A 14,330-nucleotide genomic window follows, 5' to 3' on the forward strand; every position below is an offset into this window, starting at 1 on the left:
AAATCATTTACACGCATAGCAGGAACCTGAACTGTTAAGGACCTGCAAAGTGCTGCTGGTCTAATGAAGTTCCACACTTTTTTTTTTTTTACCTCCATAGTGTTCGTGTTCTTTGCTTGTCTCTTGCCCTTCGATAGATTTACTAAGGCCCATAAGAAGAATGTGGAGGGTACCAGATGGTGATGGTATTGAGTCAAGCACATGGTGGAATAGAACAGCTAATATACCATCATTTAAGAGAATCCAGTAAAACCATTGACATGCCACTACTGAACTGTCAAAGTAAAACACTATCAGAAGACTGTTTTTACTGTATCAGCTTTAGGAATACATTAGTAAACAATTTTGAAATTTCAGACAGGTCGACCTTTGTTTGCAAAATTGAATGGAATCAGATTTACAATGGAAGTCATATTTCAACTATGGAATAACTATTGTTCTCCATATTTTATTTCCCCTACCAATCCATAAAACATGTCAACAATCTGCTGTTAATATGGTGCCAATTATATAAATATATCAAGCAGTATTGTCGTGGTTTAAGCCCCGGCTGTAAATTAGAACCACGCAGTCTACTTCCCCCCCCACACTCCCCAGAGGGATGGGGAGGAGAATCGAAAGAATGTAACTCCCACGGGTTGAGATAAAAACAGTCCAGTAACTAAGGTATAACACAAATCACTACTGCTGCCACCAATAATAATAATGATAAGAGAAATAACAAGGGAAGAAAATATGATATCGCTCGCCGGAAAAGAGCCCGACCGAAAAGAGGACGTGCCCTTCCGGGTAGCTCCCAGTTACATCCCCGGGCATGACGTGCTGTGGTATGGAATACCTCTTTGGCTAGTTTGGGTCAGGCGTCCTGTCCCTGCTTCCTCCCGGCCCCTCCTTCTCCCTGGCAGAGCATGAGACTCACAAAGTCCTTGGTCAGTCTAAACATCAGTGTTATCAGTTTTTTGTTCCCAGGCCAAAAGTCAAAAACACAGTGCTGCAACAGCTACTAAGAAGGAGAAAAACTGACTGCTACTGCTGAACCCAGGACAAGTATGTAAGGGAAAACTTCATTGGATCACTTTGTGAAATCCATGAAAAATATCTGTATGCTAGTATTGGTGGTTGGTTTATGTTGTGCTACTTGGTGAACTTCAATTCACACTGAAGTTTCACTGGAAAAAGAAGTTGCAGAAGATAAATTGTGTAACAAGCTCTTTGCTTGTACATGAACTACTAAACAGTCTATTCTTACTAGGGCTCATCACTTCTGTAATCCATCCTGTAGGGGGTCAGTGCTAAAATTAAATTATACCTGCCTACCATTCTCAATCTAATCAGGCTGTGAACTGAAAAATAAAACAATTAAAATTAGAGACAGGCCAGCCTCCCACTGTTTATGATCTCATTCTATTTGTGAAGAGTAGGTGGAAATTCACCCATGGTGAGCATTTGGTTTATGTCAATTTTTCTTGTTATTACAGCTGGGGCTTATTTTGTCAACTGTTTGCAGCTATTTCTGCTAAAAATAGGTGGATACCAATTTAAACTTCCTGGCGATATTTCAAGTCAAAGTATCATTAGTAGATAGCTATTATGCTGCATTTTATTGTAAGAGATCCTGCCATGAAGCCAATCTATACAAATATAAATAAAGACAGTTAGAATTACCCTCCAAACGACTCTATTGGAGGTTATTCACTTTTTGTTTAGCAAAACAACCTAGCTGTTTGCAAGAAAAGTTATTAGTTGCAGAAGAACTGAGTTAATGAGACTTCCTAAAACTCCTTATCAGGTTAGGCTGTGACACTTACAGAGAGATCGGGGGTCAATTTTGCCTTTTTTCCTCAGTCCTAAGAGAAATCCACAGTTCTCCTCTTGTTTCCAAGGAATATAATTTCTTTTTATCAGTCCCCCCTCCTTTGCTTTGCAGCCTTATAGCAAAATCATCCTCCCCAAAAACATTCCCTCATAAAAAAAGGTGACAATTAGGTGTGAAATTCCCTGTCTTCTAATGACAGCAAGAGCTGAGGTGTGAGAAGAAAACGTAGTGGTGGCTTGGTCATGCTACTGCATGTAGTTTCCTAGTTAGTCATCACAAGGTTTACGTCTCGATTTGTGAATTTTAAGTCAGACCAACTTACCATTAAATTTTCAATAGGAACCTCAGAGTCTCAGGGAAATTACTTATACCATCTCCAGGATCTCCATCTTATACCTATGAGCTGCTAGTTTTAGTTGCAGTTGTTAAACAGTCAATATTTCATTCCCAAAAGTAATCCTCTGCTGTTATGGTATGGAAATTTTGAGTACAGAGATCTTGTTTTGGCTGCAGCTCCTCATGGTAAAAGGATCTGTCTATTGTCAAAGACAGTAACTTGTTCAGGAGTGCCCAATAGTGAAATTTTACAAGGTTGCTAAAAATGTGTTGATCAAATGTGCTGTGAAGGGCTATCTAAGCTAACAACAAAGTCCAGGGTATATCATTAAAGAAATTGGATCTCGCCCCATGTGCTGGTCCTGAAGACAAGATACAGCACTGCCTGTTAAGAACAGACCGTTTTGGGGCGTTTTCTAGGAAGTGCTAACTGGCTGAAACCAAAATGCCACGTGTTAAACAGTATAGATAATCATCTGCTAGTGCTTGTAAATTGTGCATTGGTCTAGTCTAGTCTGCTGGCAGACTCATAGTCAAGAAGTTAGTACATATATATGTCATAAGTCATAGTGGAGTTCGCCCTAAGCTCATTAGCACCATGAAGAAACAAAACATGTTACTGGAGTTTGAACAATTAACATAGTACCAGTACCTTAGTAATGTCATTGTATATTTTCTTGGTTTTGGATGAATTCCTTCAGATAATATCCTGTTGAAATAATTGTGATGCCTGAGAGGGATGTTCATTTAACTCATCTGACTTCAGCTCTCTAGAAGATAGGGTTCTAGTCTAAACCAATTGTTGAATTTACTTTGTCTCTCTATCAATTCTTCCTTCCTAACTACCCCCTTTTAGTCTGGAAGGCATCCCTGGATGTCTGTGCCCATCTCTGACCATTTTCTAGAAGCACACTTTCAGATACTTAAATGTAGCTGACATGTTACAAGACATGGGAAAAGAAATGCTTCTGAAAAGATGAGAGTGGGGGAATAAAAACAGTCTGGTAACACAACTCCACAAGATAGGCTGTTAGGCTGGTTTTCATGAAAGGGCTTTAAGTATTTAAATATTTATTTCTAAAGATCATAGAATCATAGAATAGTTAGGGTTGGAAAGGACCTTAAGATCATCTAGTTCCAACCCCCCTGCCATGGGCAGGGACACCTCCCACTAAACCATGACACCCAAGGCTCTGTCCAACCTGGCCTTGAACGGCCAGGGATGAAGCATTCACAGCTTCCCTGGGCAACACATTCCAGAGCCTCACCACCCTCACAGTAAAGAGCTTCCTCCTTCTATCCAATCTAAACTTCCCATGTTTAACTTTTAACCCACTACCCCTTGCCCTCTCTCTACAGTACCTAATGAATAGTCCATCCCCAGCATCCCTGTAGGCCCCCTTCAGATACTGGAAGGCTGCTATGAGGTCTCCACACAGCCTTCTCTTCTCCAGGATGAACAGCCCCAACTTTCTCAGCCTGTCCTCATACGGGAGGTGCTCCAGTCCCCTGATCATCCTCGTGACCCTCCTCTGGACTTGTTCCAACAGTTCCGTGTCCTTTTTATGTTGAGGACACCAGAACTGCACACAATACTCCAAGTGAGGTCTCCCGAGAGCAGAGTACAGGGGCAGGATGATCTCCTTCGACCTGCTGGTCATGCTCCTTTTGATGCAGCCCAGGATATATCCCATGGAACCTTACTAAGCAGGTTCCTGAAGAGGCCAAAGTCTGCTCTCTTGAAGTCCAGGGCAGTGAGCTTGCTGCACGCTCTTCTCACTGTCCTGAGGATCTCGAACTTGACCATCTCATGGTCGCTACAACCAAGGCTGCCCTGGAGCGTCACATTTCCAACGAGCCCTTCCCTGTTGGTGAGCACGAGGTCAAGCATGGCACCTCTCCTTGTCGGCTTCTCTATTACTTGCAGAAGGAAGTTGTCTTCCACACAATCGAGGAACCTCCTGGATTGCTTGTGCCGGGCCGTACCTTCACTCCAACAGATGTCAGGGTGGTTGAAGTCCCCCATGAGAACAAGGGCCTGTGAGCGTGAGGCTGTTCCTATCTGTCTATAGAGTGCTTCATCAACAGATTCCTCTTGATCAGGCAGTCTGTAACTGATCACAGAATCACAGAATCCCAAGGGTTGGAAGGGACCTCAAAAGATCATCTAGTCCAAACCCCCTGCAAGAGCAGGGTAACCTAGAGTACATCACACAGGAACTTGTCCAGCTGGGCCTTGAATATCTCCAACGTAGGAGACTCCACAACCCCCCTGGGCAACCTGTTCCAGTGCTCTGTCACTCTCACAGTAAAGAAGTTTTTCCTGATGTTCACATGGAACCTCTTATGCTCCAGTTTACACCCATTACCCCTTGTCCTATCACTGGACATCACTGAGAAAAGCTTTGCTCCATCATCCTGACACTCACCCTTTACATATTTGTAAACATTGATGAGGTCACCCCTCGGTCTCCTCCAAGCTAAAGAGACCCAGCTCCCTCAGCCTCTCCTCATAAGGGAGATGTTCCACTCCCTTAATCGTCTCAGTTGCTCTGCGCTGGACTCTCTCCAGCAGGTCCCTGTCCTTCTTGAACTGAGGGGCCCAGAACTGGACACAATATTCCAGATGCGGCCTCACCAAGGCAGAGTAGAGGGGGAGGAGAACCTCTCTTGACCTACTAACCACACCCTTTCTAATGCACCCTAGGATGCCATTGGCCTTCTTACAGCAATGTCTCCCATCACTTCTCTCCCTTTAACCCTGACCCACAAACTCTCTATTGACTGCTCACCTGTCCCCAGACAGAGTTCCATACTCTCCAGCCTATCCCTAACATAAATAGCAACTTTCCCTCCCGGCTGCCAGGCCTGTCCTTTCTAAAGAACCTGCAACCTTCCATTCCAACACTGCAGTCGTAGGAGCCATCCCACCATGTTTCTGTGACACTTATTATATCGTACCCCCATAGACGTGCACACATCTCTAATTCCTCTTGTTTGTTCCCCATACTATGGGTGCTTTTATAGAAGCATCTGAGCCAAGCTCCAAATGAAGCCGGCTCATTGGCTGGAGCAGCTGGAATATCTCTACATTGCTCTGAGCATTTATTATAGGTGCTGGCAACTGACTGGGTGTGTTGGGATGGAACGATGCCCCCCTCCCCCAACACAGTATCACAGTATCACAGTATGTTAGAGATTGGAAGGGACCTCAAAAGATCATCTAGTCCAATCCCCCTGCCAGAGCAGGAACACCTAGATAAGGTTACACAGGAATGTGTCCAGGCGGGTTTTGAATGTCTCCAGAGAAGGAGACTCCACAACCTCCCTGGGCAGCCTGTTCCAGTGTTCTGTCACCCTCACTGAGAAGAAGTTTCTTCTCAAGTTTAAGTGGAACCTCTTGTGTTCCAGTTTATACCCATTACCCCTTGTCTTATCATTGTTTGCCATTGAGAAGAGCCTGGCTCCATCCTCATGACACTCCCCCTTTATATATTTATATACACTAATAAGGTCCCCCCGCAGTCTCCTCTTCTCCAAACTATAGAGACCCAGCTCCCTCAGCCTTTCCTCATAAGGGAGATGCTCCACTCCCTTAATCATCTTAGTTGCTCTGCGCTGGACTCTCTCCAGCAGGTCCCTGTCCTTCTTGAACTGAGGGGCCCAGAACTGGACACAATATTCCAGATGCGGTCTCACCAGGGCAGAGTAGAGGGGAAGGAGGACCTCTCTCGACCTACTGACCACCCCCCTTCTAATACACCCCAGGATGCCATTGGCCTTCTTGGCCACAAGGGCACAGTGTTGGCTCATGGTCATCCTGCTGTCCACTAGGACCCCCAGGTCCCTCTCCCCTACACTACTCTCTAACAGGTCGTTCCCCAACCTATACTGGAACCTGGGGTTGTTCCTGCCCAGATGCAGGACTCTGCACTTTCCCTTGTTATATTTCATCAAGTTATTCCCTGCCCAACTCTCCAGCCTGTCCAGGTCTCGCTGGATGGCAGCACAGCCTTCTGGCGTGTCAGCCACTCCTCCCAGCTTAGTGTCATCAGCAAACTTGCTGATAGTACACTCAATTCCCTCATCTAAATCGTTGATGAATATATTAAATAATACTAGTCCCAGTACTGACCCTTGAGGCACTCCACTAGATACAGGCCTCCAACTGGACTCCGCCCCATAGACTACAACTCTCTGGCTTCTGTCCTTCAGCCAGTTCGCAGTCCATTCTCACTACCTGATCATCCAGGCCACACTTCCTCAATTTAGCTATGAGGATGCTGTGGGAGACTGTGTCAAATGCTTTGCTGAAGTCAAGGTAGACCACATCCACCGCTCTGCCATCATCCATCCACAATGTTATTTCCTCATAAAAGGCTATGAGGTTGGTCAAGCATGACTTCCCCTTGGTAAAGCCATGTTGACTGCCCCTCATAACCCTCTTATCCTTGACATGCCTTAAGATGGCATCAAGGATAAGGTGTTCCATCACTTTCCCAGGGATGGAGGTGAGGCTGACCGGTCTATAGTTACCCGGGTCCTCCTTCTTGCCCTTTTTGAAGACTGGAGTGACATTTGCTTTCCTCCAGTCCTCAGGCACCTCTCCCGTTTCCCAAGACTTGGTAAAGATGATGGAGAGTGGTCTAGCAATGACTTCCGCCAGTTCCCTCAGCACCCGCGGGTGCATCCCATCTGGACCCATGGATTTATGGATGTCCAGATTGCTCAACTGGTCCCTAACCCATTCCTCATGGACTAAGGCAAACCGCTCCAGTGACCTGACTTCATCTGAGGTCTCAGGAGTACAGGGCTCTTCAGGACTGCCTCCGGCAGAATAGACTGAGACAAAGGCAGCATTCAATAACTCTGCCATCTCAGTATCTTCTGTCACCAGGGCACCCATCCCATTCACCAACACATCTAGTTTAAAGCTTCCTTGACCAGTCGGGCAAGCCTCCTACCAAAACCACTGTTCCCCTTCGTTATCAGACCAGCTCTACCAGCCTCCAATAGACCTGGCCTCCTGAATCGAGTGCTGTGTTCTAAATACCCAAACCCCTGACTATGGCACCACCCTTTTAACCATTTATTAACCTGGCCAATCCTCCTAGCCTTTTTAAGGTCCTCCCCTTCATCCTGGAGAATTGATGAAAAGACAATCTGAGCTCCACAGCCCCTAACCACCTCTCCCAAGGCTCTGTAGTCCTTCTTAATGTTCTCTAGGCTACTGCTATCTATATCACTAGCACCCTCATGGACTACTGTAACTGGTTAATAGTCAGTGAGACTTACTAGAGCAGGTGGCCTCTCTGCAACATCCCTGATCCGTGCCCGTGGTAGGCAGCACACCTTCCTTGAGACTGGGTCAGGTCAACAGATGGGTGCCTCTGTGCCTTTCAAAGCAAGTTATAAGGTTAAGAATGCAGATCTAATGTGATTAACTGAAACATTTAAGCAGAATGGTTTAGACATCTTGTTCTGTCAGTATAAGGAAGAAATTCTTTACTGAGAGGGTGGTGAGGCACTGGAATGGGTTGCCCAGGGAGGTTGTGAATGCTCCATCCTTGGCGGTGTTCAAGGCCAGGTTGGATGAGGCCTTGGGTGACATGGTTAATGTGGGGTGTCCCTGCCCATGGCAGGGGGGTTGGAACTAGATGATCTCAAGGTCCTTTCCAACCCTAACTATTCTACGATTCTATGATTCTAATACATAAAGCCAAATTAGACGCGCAGGGATCAAACACATAAATTGGAGAATTTACCTAAGCAGTTGGGAATTACAACAGCTAGCAAACTGTTGTTTACATCAAGATTTGCTCCTTTGGTTAGCTATCTGAATTGAAAAATAGCACCTCTGCAAAAATAATATTCTAAGTGTATCTTATTCTCTCAGCACTTGTTTTCTTTCATCATGTTCTTACACTACCAGCCCTTAAACTGTGAGACCTGGGTGCTAGCAGCTTCGCTACACATGCAAACCTAACAGTCTTATATTGAACATCTCATCCTCTACCATTCAGCTAAAAGTTGAGATGAAATTAGATTCAGGAAGGATTGGGAAAACAAAAGGTTGAAGCAGAGAAGAGAACCAATGATGTGAGTCAATAGGACACAAACACAGAAAACAGTTGTTGAAGAAAATGTTGTGATTGCATATTTTGCAGAAATAAATAAATAAATAAACAAACATTTGCTTCCTAAGGAATCCAGCAAAGAAGAGGTAACAAGAGCCAAAACTGTTTACATTGTGTGAATGGAGGAGTTTCCAATATCTGTTCTGGAAAAGAAGGATCTTAGACATTTTATACATGCAGCAACAGCAGTATTGGTACACAGACATGCTTTCTTGTTCACCAAGCAAGAGAGAAGGAGGGCCTAAAACGACCTCCACAGTTATGAAAGGTGCCAATGAATTTTGTTAGTGGCACTGGCAGGGAATTAGCAGCTGTCAGGTATTCAGAAGAAGGGTAAAGAACTTGCTTTTATTTACACTACAAGGGAGGTGGAACATACAGAAAATCTTAAGTGAGAAAAGGCAGGCAAGTTTGAGGAAGAGAGATACAACAATGAAAACATTGATATAGGAGTGATGTTAAAATACTAAATGAACTTTTGTCTTCAGCTGATCTGTTACAGATATACTAGTCCCTAACAAAATCCTGAGTCTAACAAAGGAAAGGAGAAGTTGGCTTTCTTTTTTTTTTTTTTTTCACTAAGAGCAGCCAGAGAAGTAACTGGAAAACCAACAATGAACAATCAAAATACCCTACAAAAGGAAACTGTGATCAGAAATATAATGAAGCTTTAAGAAGACTGTGAAGAATGGGGAGAAAAGAGGGAGGTCAAGGCAGTCATACCTAATCTTCCTTTTTGAAAAAGTAATTGAGGTATTGCATGGAGAAGGTGAAAGGCTAGAAATAAGGAGTGTTTTAAGAAGATGCCAAAGGCTGTAATTAAGCTAAGGACAAAGGTAAGCATGCAACTCAATTTTGTGATATTCTGGTTACAGGGAATAGCAAGGCAATTTAGGTTTTTTATTATTATATTACCAACAGAAATTTACTTTTTAAATTTAACAAGTGGCTACATTAAGTTTATTCTGCTTTTTCCAGTGCAGAGTACATCATATTTACATAAATATATATTCAGATGATTTAGCCTAATCTGTCATGCACATATTTTAATAATCCTGTCTTTTAAAAATTTGTAGCATTATGATGCTATAGCTTACATGCCTACAGTTGATTGATCATTTAATGCCTGATAAAATGGAGTATAAAACCTACCAAACTGGAATTCTTACTTTTTCTTTACTTCACTAAATGACCAGGTACAATTGAAAGTTACTGTACAATGTGAAAAATGGGATTCATGCCATTTCTACCAAAACGGGTTTTCCAAAAGATGAGCTATGCTTTTTTAAGAGAATGGAAAAGGCCTGAAGAATGACATAAATGTATTTGCATTTTGCAGATGACTGACATGAGACAAAAAAACCCACATTTGTTCTGTAAGTTAAGGATTCCCCTAGATGTGCTATTATGAGAAAATCACATTCATGCAAGTGGTTGCAAGAGGAACTCAGTTGTTCAGCTCCATCCTAATTTTTTCATACTTCATTTACTGAAGACAGATTTGAACTCATTGGTGTCAATGTCAGAAATTGAGATGTGACAGCTTTGCCTTCGATAGTCTTTACCCATCACCTGAAGACGCCCAATTTTTGCAAGACACTGAAACAAAATAAAACCTCACCCTCCAATTTAAAATACCACCCCACTAATATCAGACTGGCGCTACACCTCAACAACTTCCTCTCTTAGAGTTTCAACAGCTGGATGATCATCCCTCCAGGAATACTGCTTCCTATCACTCAGTTTGTCAAAATTAAGTCTCCTAAGTTAATGCCTTTTTTATCTATTTTGATATTATTGATATTTACTGATAAGTAAGTTACTTTTAAGGAACTACAAATCTGCATGTAGCTATTTGGCAACAGTAAGTTGTGTTTATTTGATAGAGAACAAAATAATGGCCAATGAATTCCACTGCTACTGGCAGTCAAACTTCTGTAATACGCTTCTACTTCTGCATTAGTTTAGGGTGAAACACAACCAAATCTCTTCCAGACAAAATGCGCTTCTGTCAGTAGACTGTTTCACAGAGATAAGAATAAAGGAAAAAGAAGTCTTTATGCTTTTAGCACAGATTGTTTACTTTGTGATATGTGTAGGCCAGTCTATCATTTGCAAAAGTTGCATTTCAGTTGACATGATTGAAAAGTATATCAAATCTCCTGGTTTTTTATTTATTTAAGCAAAGTACTATATGAATTAACTCCTGTCAAATCCTCTCTTAATGTATTTGGTTGCCTTTTTCTGTTATTTTGTTCATTTGGGTTTTTTTAAACCCAAACATTTCTATAAAAGTGAAATGCAGTCTCTTTGCTACCAGCTCAGTATCACATTTTAGCAATTACACAGCCATTGCTCTTCACTGACAGTTACAGTCAAAGGGCATAGTTGCCATTTACTTTACTGAGACCAGGATTTGAACTGCTTTGTCTGGACTGATTCAGCCTGGGGAGTCTTCTGCGTTGTCTCTGTAACTCACCTTTTGCAGCCAGCATAATAGCACACTTCCATTCAAAGGAGGCCAACACTCCCCTAGAGAGCCTCTGTTATTCCTAAGCACAGGCAGGACATTCAGCACCATTTCTGTAGAAAATAAAGATAATCCATGCTTGAAAGGTCATGAAGCTCTTAGACTTCCAAATTCAGAGATCTAAGACTTAAAGTTTAATACTAGATCCTGCAAACATACTTAAAATTTTACATACATAAGTTGTGTTGGTTTCAGTGGTATTACTGTTCTTAAGCATCTGAATATGGTTTTGTGCAAGATGTACAAGAGATGGAGAAGTTGAAAAATTTGGGAAGCTGAAAGGAAGCATAGGTTCTGAGTAAAATGTGTAAATACATAGGTGTCCACTCAGATATTTTGCTGAGTGAGTGTCATGGTTAAACACAGCACTGTACTAGCTACTAGGAACTAAAATAACTGTTACAGCTGAAACCAGGACACTGAGCATGCACAAGTGTGTGACTGCTGACTGAAATATGTCACTACATTATCCAGCTCCAGTAACCAGACTGCCACTCCTAACTGCTGGTAAGAGTAGTTTCAGGAAAAATCCAACTCACCCTCCGTATATCTTGATCAATAACGTTCACAAGCTATGGGTGCTTCAGAGTATGCAGCTTACAATCTCTACTAAGTTTTCTTGTGGAGGTACAACTAAGCAGATGGCACGATCCCAACATCTAGGCTAATCCTGTTGCTTAATTTCAAATCTTTGCTCAAATTCAGTACTAAAATTCACCTGATAACCTCTAGGAGACTTTAAAAATAACAGAGCAACGTATTTTCCTAGCCTTTTACAGAGGTTTTACTATTACTGCTGATGTTTCCTCGAAAAAATCAGCCTCACATACACACTAGTTTTGGAAATATTAGGGTCAAGCAGTCAGAGTTTGGTGAACTTGCAAGCAAAAAATAATCTAGTGTTTTAAAAAGTATACCACATAATCATAATTATAGATCATACCACCTATATCAATTATAAATATTTTATTTCTGTTTGGTTTCATAGAAGAAACAAGTATCTGATTGGAACACCTTTAAGGAAATTCCTGCCTTTTATAAGACATTTGACAAAGCTCGTATTAATGGAGCTAGGAACCATCCAGTGATTTACAACAACAGCTACAACACAGATAAACAGAGGAAAGATGAGCGTCTACATCAAAACCTTTATTATCAGACTAATAGCAAGACAGAAATTTTTAGTAATACAAAGATTTTTCTCTCTGTCTGCATGCAAAGACACTATTACAATTTGGAGAGCACCTTGCAAAGTCAACACAGAAAGTCAATTCAGCTTTCTATTCTCAAATTTTATCTGAAGTGCATATTCATTAAGGCAGAACTTTCACTGATTTTTCAGATAGTTTTGCTTGACCAAAGTACAGGGGTTGTCCTATGCTTATTATTTGAAGCCTAAATTATCATACAGCTAAGCACCAGCCTGAGCTACTGTATCACTAGGGTAGCTTTGTGGTTCTCTGAAACTGCTGCATTAAAAACAGATTAATTTTTTTATGGATTTGTATTGATGATATTTAATGCAATTTAGTGCATTTCAGTTCACTTAAGATATGTTTACCGTCATTAAAAAATGAAAATGTGGCAGTTTGTCACAGAGGTTTCTCATATGTATATGCATTGCAGTAGAATAAATGAACAAGACACTTCCTCCAGTATCTTGCAGTTGCCCATATTATGGTGTGTATGTTGTACAGTATATATATTACTTCAGTAGAAGATAGACCACAGAAAATTCTGTCTCTATTAAAATATCTGGTCCCTATGCAAAATATTTCCTAATGATGGAAGAGTCAGCTTCTGTGTATAGAGAAAATATTGGCTTATCAATCAACCATCTGGTGTATAGTGGGAATGGTCTGAGCAGCTTTCTCAGTTGGAACATTTGGAAAACGAATATACTGTTGCTACAGCTCAGACTGTTGGCCATGATGTTTGTGATAATGTTGTTGATTTACCAGATGTCCTGCAAATTCCTGGTGTGGTAGTGTTTCCTGCTCCTACTGAATTCTTCATTATGTGATGGGTTTATGATTGCAGTCATTTCTCACAGAGTAGGAAGGAGCTGGGAACTGTATCCCAGCACAGCATGGAATCCATCATCCACTCACCATTCAGTTTGCAAACCAAAATCTACACCAACATGTTGCTTCTAGATCTCTAAAAATTACATGGGAATACATGTAAAGGCTTGACTAATACCACTGGCATCATTTGCCATTTTTCTAAATCACGCAATGCCTAATGCAGATGCTGACACATCTGTCTTCATGTAAGCATGCCCAGCCCTTTTTCCTACTTTCCAACTAGCTTGCAAGAATACAAATGGGAGCACTAAATACTGTGTTCAAGAACACACACATTATGCTCAAGAAGTGTATCCGAGATTCGAATGTTTTGCCACTTTGCTCTTTTTCTGTTAGAGTAGGTTAACAAAGATAACATATGATGTACAGCTGAGCACCTAAGCTTTGACTTAAGAAATTAACTCATCTCTTTTACGTTCAAAATGAATAAGCACATGTGCTGCTTTCTCTTTTTTTTTCCTTCATGTTGTCAATTCATAAATGAGCTATATGAGTACCCTTAGAGCAGAAGTGAAATGAAGACCCAGGCACATATACACAGAAATAAGTGTATTTCACAAGAGTAATAAATGCATCAGTATTTTTATTTAGATCTTGACATGATGAACATTCTTGTCTTCATGGTATGAACATTGTTCAGTCAGCACGCTTTGGACATAATGGCACCTTACCTTTACTAAGGCCTAGAGTAAAAATGGTTGTCATTGGCTGAGAAAAAGTCAGAAAATGCACAAAGACTTTTAAATCCCAGGTTGGCTCTGGAACAAAAAATTAAACAAGAAATACAAAGAAGTGTGAAAAACATATAAACTCCATTTACAGATTTAACAGGTAGGCAACATTTTGTTCATCCTTCATTTTATTTTGATTCCAGTATGAATGCTTATGAGTTATATTACTAATTTTAATTTAATGAATTTGTATTGTCTAAGTACTGAGATTCTGAACTGCTGAATGGATACTTAAAAGATATCTCAAGGTATCTCAAGGTATGCAACATTCAGCTTGGCTGAGTATCAGAATAAGCATTAATTTTTGGCAGCAGCATGTAAGGAGCTGGTGAGTCACGACACTGAAATGTGGTTCAGGCAGCTTAGTCTTCTGCACACCACAGAATTCCATTCTGTGACAAGTGCAGATAAGTCTGGTTTTGTCAGGTATTTGTGGGAAGTCATAGAGAAAATAGCAGCATGTCTGTGATTAGGTGGATCCAACGTCCACAAAATCTGATATTGGAGGCTTGGTATTCCAGATTAACTATGGCACAGCATCAATAACAGATCTGCCTCACAGCTGAATATGTTTTTTACATCTAGGGAAGAGAATTCTACACCAATGGGCAAAAAACCCTCAAGAAGTAAGATTATTCATGCTTCATGCAACAGAGTGTATTTTTCTGGGAGCAAAAATGGATCCTAGGCTAC

The sequence above is a fragment of the Psittacula echo genome, assembly GCF_963264785.1.
Source record: "Psittacula echo genome assembly, chromosome: 3".
Taxonomy (NCBI): Eukaryota; Metazoa; Chordata; class Aves; order Psittaciformes; family Psittacidae; genus Psittacula; species Psittacula echo.